The sequence below is a fragment of the Aquarana catesbeiana genome, linkage group LG01 (genome assembly GCF_042186555.1).
Source record: "Aquarana catesbeiana isolate 2022-GZ linkage group LG01, ASM4218655v1, whole genome shotgun sequence".
NCBI classification, from domain to species: Eukaryota; Metazoa; Chordata; class Amphibia; order Anura; family Ranidae; genus Aquarana; species Aquarana catesbeiana.
In genome coordinates, this window is record NC_133324.1 from 475,612,795 (window position 1) to 475,619,069 (window position 6,275).

At 47.8% G+C, this 6,275-nt stretch overlaps 1 protein-coding gene across 2 annotated transcripts in view; it reads right to left on the reverse strand.

The window, feature by feature from the left end:
- KIAA1958 (KIAA1958 ortholog) overlaps window positions 1-2,924 on the reverse strand; it is a 108,826-nt gene extending 105,902 nt beyond the window's left edge. The window contains exon 1 of one of the 2 annotated variants that reach the window (XM_073591410.1): window positions 2,554-2,924. The gene's annotated coding sequence lies outside the window, so the exon portion shown is untranslated. The remainder of the gene's footprint in view (window positions 1-2,553) is intronic. The other variant, XM_073591405.1, reaches the window with a different exon arrangement.
- Between the last annotated feature and the right edge of the window lie 3,351 nt (window positions 2,925-6,275).

Genomic DNA, 6,275 nt, shown 5'->3' on the forward strand with positions numbered 1-6,275 from the left:
GTGACGTCACACGGCTCTGGCCAGTCACAGAGCTGGAGTCCATGCCCCCGGAAGGAAGCGGGGGGTGAAGATGGATGCAGCCTCCAGTGAGGACATCGCAGGCTTCGTTTGCAGGTAAGTGCCACATAATGGGCTAGTATGCAATGCATACTAGCCCATTATGCTTTTACTTTGCAGGGAACAAAAGAGGAAGTAAAAACCATCAGGGTTTATTTCCTCTTTAAGAAAAAAAAGAGGAGGGAAAAAAATGCATTGGACTGCATAAAAAACCCACCAAAAACACGTATGCAGAAAAGCTTTTGGAATGCATCTAGAGTGAGTTTCTTTAATGTGAACTGGCCCTTAGAAAAAAAAAGGGGGGGAGGGGGGGAATGCACTGGACTGCATCAAAAACCCACCAAAAACACATATGCAGAAAAGCTTCTGGAATGCATCTGGACTGCATTTCTATGGAGTGAACTGGCCCTAAGAAAAAAAAAGGGGGGGGGAATGCACTGGACTGCGCTTCTATGATGTGAACTGGCCCTAAGAAAAAAAAAAGGGGGGGGGGGAATGCACTGGACTGCATCAAAAACCCACCAAAAACACATATGCAGAAAAGCTTCTGGAATGCATCTGGACTGCGTTTCTATGATGTGAACTGGCCCTAAGAAAAAAAAAGGGGGGGGGGGTGCACTGGACTGCGCTTCTATGATGTGAACTGGCCCTAAGAAAAAAAAGGGGGGGAATGCACTGGACTGCGTTTCTATGATGTGAACTGGTCCTAAGAAAAAAAAGGGGGGGATGCACTGGACTGCGCTTCTATGATGTGAACTGGCCCTAAGAAAAAAAAGGGGGGGGGGAATGCACTGGACTGCGCTTCTATGATGTGAACTGGCCCTAAGAAAAAAAAAGGGGGGGAATGCACTGGACTGCGCTTCTATGATGTGAACTGGCCCTAAGAAAAAAAAAGGGGGGGATGCACTGGACTGCGCTTCTATGATGTGAACTGGCCCTAAGAAAAAAAAGGGGGGGAATGCAATGGACTGCGTTTCTATGATGTGAACTGGCCCTAAGAAAAAAAAAGGGGGGGATGCACTGGACTGCGCTTCTATGATGTGAACTGGCCCTAAGAAAAAAAAGGGGGGGGGAATGCACTGGACTGCGCTTCTATGATGTGAACTGGCCCTAAGAAAAAAAAGGGGGGGGTGAATGCACTGGACTGCGCTTCTATGATGTGAACTGGCCCTAAGAAAAAAAAAGGGGGGGGGGGAATGCACTGGACTGCATCAAAAACCCACCAAAAACACATACGCAGAAAAGCTTCTGGAATGCATCTGGACTGCGTTTCTATGATGTGAACTGGCCCTAAGAAAAAAAAAGGGTGGGGGAATGCCCTAGACTGCATCAAAAACGCACTGAAACGCATCAAAAACGCATATGCAGAGAAGTATCTGGAACGACTGTTTCTATGGTCTGAACGACCACAACGTAATACTGACATATAATCCCACACATAGGTTGGACTTGATGAACATGTGTCTTTTTTCAACCTCATCTACTATGTAACTGGCCCTGACTATATACACCATAGTTTGTATGACTATAACTTTCACACAGACTAAATAATATACACTGATTTGGGTTTTTTTTTTTTTTACCAAACAAATGTAGTGGACTACATTTTAGCTTAAATTTATGAAGAAAGATTATTTATTTGCAAAATTTTATAACAGTAATTAAAAAAAATAACTTTTGCTTTGTTTTGTTTTTTAATCATTGTTATTTTGTACCATTTATATAGCAACAAAATAAAAAAAATAACAAAAATACCAAAAGAATGCTGTACTGTATTTGTGTAAAACAAAAATATATACATTTCATTTTCATATGGTGTTGCATGAGTGAGCAATCGCCAGTTAAAGTAGCGCAGTGCCGAATAGCAAAAGAAAATTAAAAAATGGCCTGGTCATGAAGAGGAGGGGGGGGTAAAATCTTCTGGAGGGTTAGTGGTTAATACCACTGTAAGTAGAGGATGTTGGTGGGTTATTTTTGGAGGATTATTATTGGAGGATAAGGATATGGTGTGAGTGTAGTATGAGTAGAAGGTGCAGTGTTGTCCCTTTAATGTTATATAATATGAGCGGTATGGAGGACAGGCAGCCTGGAGTGTGCTCTTTGTTAGAGGAGACATAAAGGAGGTCTGGGGAAGTAGTAGTAGACAAGTAGTAGTAGTAGAGAAGTTGTGAGGATCCTGTGTATAGGACGTGTATAGGATGATGTGGACCCATTAGACACAATGAGGGACACACACACACACACACACAGAGCAGGGCTCCAGTCATCCTCCAGCCCCGTGGTGCTGAAACTGAGGCTCATGCTCTAATGCCGATGACGTCACAAGGACTAGTCCCCGGAGCTAGCACTCCTCTCCTCACACTCTGCTCCATTCATACAGGCGAAGCATAAAATAGGTCATGTAATAAGAGAAGTGCCTGTGATCAATACCCCCCCCCCAGCAATATATAACACCCCCCTCCTCCTGTACAGTCCACCCCCCAGCAAGGTACCTACCTGCAGATGGATCTCCATAGGAATGCCTGGATGACGTGCTGTGTCTGAAGTGTCTAATAAGTTGTGCTGATATGGAGGACAATCATAGAGCGATGATATGTAGTGGGGGGTGGGGGGTAGGTGTCCCCCATCCACCTCTCAGCTGAGTGTGTCTGTAGGGAGGGAGGAGGGGTGTAATAACCTAGACAGGGTCCCCTCTCCCCGCAGCTCCGCCCAGTCGGTGATCTTATATACACATACAGACAGGGGAGAGGGAGGGGTGGGGAGCTATGGGCTGCTATCTGCTCCCGGAAATGGAATCCTGCCTCATAAATATACCACAGGAAGTATGTAATAACAAATACACTCCGCCGTCCACACCTCCCATTCACTAAAGTGCCGTGGCCCCGCCCCCCACGAGACGCGGTCCCACTCGAACTCTGAAGTTCGATCCAGCTGGAGGAGGAGAAGCAAGAGGCGCGCTCCCGCCTGATGCTCCTATTGTTGTCGGAATATTCCAGCCGGGCTCGGGGGCGCGCCTCTCTCGTACTCCAGCCGTCTGAGCGGGCAGCTGCTGTGGGATATGGCTTGTAGAGCATGGCTGGAGAATGAGGGACCGCACACGGCTTCACACTCTATTTATACACAACCATTCTCTGTACAACTTATGGAGCACACAAATCCAAGTGTAATGTGATTGAGAGGTAACTTGTGTTATATGACCTCATAGAACCCCGCATAATGATTCCAAACTGACTTTTATTCTCTGTGATAATAGTAAACTACATGCTTCTCATCAGGAGGGCCATATCGTGTATTTTACTAACATTCAAATACCCACTGCAATTGGGGTCCCCCTTATTTTATTATTTATTACAGGCACAATTCTTACATCAGGGTCCCCATGAATGTCCCCCTTACATCAGGGTCCCCATGAATGTCCCCCTTACATCAGGGTCCCCATGAATGTCCCCCTTACATCAGGGTCCACATTAGTGTCCTCCTTTCATCAGAGTCCCCACTAGTATCCCCCTTTCATCAGAGTCCCCACCAGAGTCCACGCTTACATCAGGGTCCACATTAATCTCCCCCTTACATCAGGGTCCACATTAGTGTCCTCCTTTCATCAGAGTCCCCACTAGTGTCCCCCTTTCATCAGAGTCCCCACCAGAGTCCACTCTTACATCAGGGTCCCCATTAATGTCCCCCTTACATCAGGGTCCACATTAATGTCCCCCTTACATCAGGGTCTACATTAGTGTCCCCCTTTCATCAGAGTCTCCACTAGTGTCCCCCTTTCATCAGAGTCCAATCTTACATCAGAGTCCCCATTAGTGTCCCCCTTTCATCAGAGTGCCCACCAGAGTCCACTCTTACATCAGAGTCCCCATTAGTGTCCCCCTTTCATCAGAGTGCCCACCAGAGTCCACTCTTACATCAGGGTCCCCATTAGTGTCCCCCTTTCATCAGAGTCCCCACCAGAGTCCACCCTTACATCAGGGTCCCCATTACTGTCTCCCTTTCATCAGAATCCCCACCAGATTCCACTCTTACATCAGGGTCCTCATTACTTTCTCCCTTTCATCAGAGTCCACTCTTACATCAGGGTCCCCATTAGTGTCCCCCTTTCATCAGGGTCACCACCAGAGTCCACTCTTACATCAGGGTCTCCATTAGTGTCCCCCTTTCATCAGGGTCACCACCAGATTCCACTCTTACATCAGGGTTCCCATTAGTGTTCCCCTTTCATCAGAATGTCAGCAACCATGAATAAGACCGAGACAGAAGTACAGTTAAATCACACTTGTTTAATAATAAAAGTAAATAGAAGAAATGTAGTCAAAACATAGCCAGAAAGCCATGGAAAAGCGTAGTGGAACAGCAAGCAAGATCTGGAGCCAGAAGTAATGTCAGCCAAGCAAGACTTTAACAGGAATGCAGGAGATAGTCTCTGTGATGTTGACCAAGGCGAAGGCAGAGATCATCTGGTCTGGGCAGCTTAAGTAGACAGGACTGACAAGCAGGATATCATCAACAGGTGAGTCACTGTGGAGAGATAGGAGCTGGCAATTAGCCAACAGCTGAGAGGCCAGCTCAAAGGAAGGAAGGGCTGAGCCCAGCCCTGACACAGAGTCCCCACCAGAGTCCACTCTTAAATCAGGGTCCCCATTACTGTGCCCCTTTCAACAGGGTCCTCACCAGAGTCCGCTCTTACATCAGGGTCCCCATTAGTGCCCCCCTTTCATCAGAGTCCCCACCAGAGTCCACTCTTGCATCAGGGTCCCCATTAGTGTCCCGCTTTCATCAGGGTCCCCACCAGAGTCCACTCTAACATCAGGGTCCCCTTACATCAGAATCCCCCTTACATCAGGGTACCCACCAGGGTCCATCATTACATCAGGTCCCCACCAGAGTCCCTATTACATCAGGGTCCCCATCAGAGTCCCCCTTACATCAGGGTCTCCACCAGAGATTCCCCTTACATCAGAGGCCCCCTTACATCAAAGTACCGCTTACATCAGGGTCCCCATCAGTGTCCCCCTTTTATCAGGGTACCCACCAGGGTCCATCGTTACATCAGGTCCCCACCAGAGTCCCCATTACATCAGGGTCTCCACCATAGTTTCCCCTTACATCAAAGTCCCCATCAGAAATCAAAGTACCGCTTACATCAGGGTCCCCATTAGTGTCCCCCTTTCATTAGGGTTCCCACCAGAGTCCCCCTTACAGCAAAGTCCCCATCAGAAATCAAAGTACCATTTACATCAGGGTCCCCACTAGAGTCCCCCTTACATCAGGGTCCCCACCAGAGTCCCCCTTACATCAAAACCCTCCTTACATTAGAGCCCCCTTACAGCAAAGTCCCCATCAGAGTCCCCTTTACATCAGGTCCTCACCAGAGTCCCCATTACATCAGGGTCCCACCAGCATCCCCCTTACATAAGATTCCCCTTTACATCAAAGTCCTCATCTGAATCTCCTTACATTAGGTCCCCATCAGAGCCCCCATTACAACAGGGTCCTCATCAGAGTCCCCCTAACTTCAGAGCCCCCCTTACATCAAAGTCCCCCTCGGAGTCCAACTTACATCAGGCACCCATTACATCAGGATCTACACCAGAGTCCCCATTACATCAGGGTCCACTTACAGCAAAGTCCCCATCAGCATCTCCTTACATCAGGTCCTCACCAGAGTCCCCATTACATCAGGGTCCCCATCAGACTCCCCCTCACTTCAGGTCCCCATCAGACTCCCCCTCACTCCAGGGCTCCCCCTTACATCAGAGCCCCCTTAATCAGTGTCCTAATCAGAGTCCCCCTTACATCAGGTCCCCACCAAAGTTCCCATTACAGCAGGGTTCCCATCAGAGTCCACTGTTTTAAAGCAAGAGGTTGAAGCAGAGACCGTTTTTTTGCTGACCCTTACCCTCAATCTGTGCATGTTAATGTTGTAAAGCCTTTTCATTGTTTTAAAATAACAAGCATGTTATACTTACCTGCTCTGTGCAATTATATTACACAGAACAGCCCCAATCCTCCTCTTCTCAGGTCCTCCGCTGGCGCTCCTGACTCCATCCCCTGCCGAGTGCCCCCATAGCAAGCTGCTTGCTATGGGGGCACTCGTGCGTGCTCTCTCTTGAGCCAGTTTTGTGTGTCCATAGAAGGTTTCTACCTTCATGCATAGACTGCAGTGAAGTAAAATATCTTTAGCCTTTACAATCACTTTAAGGATACAACACTGA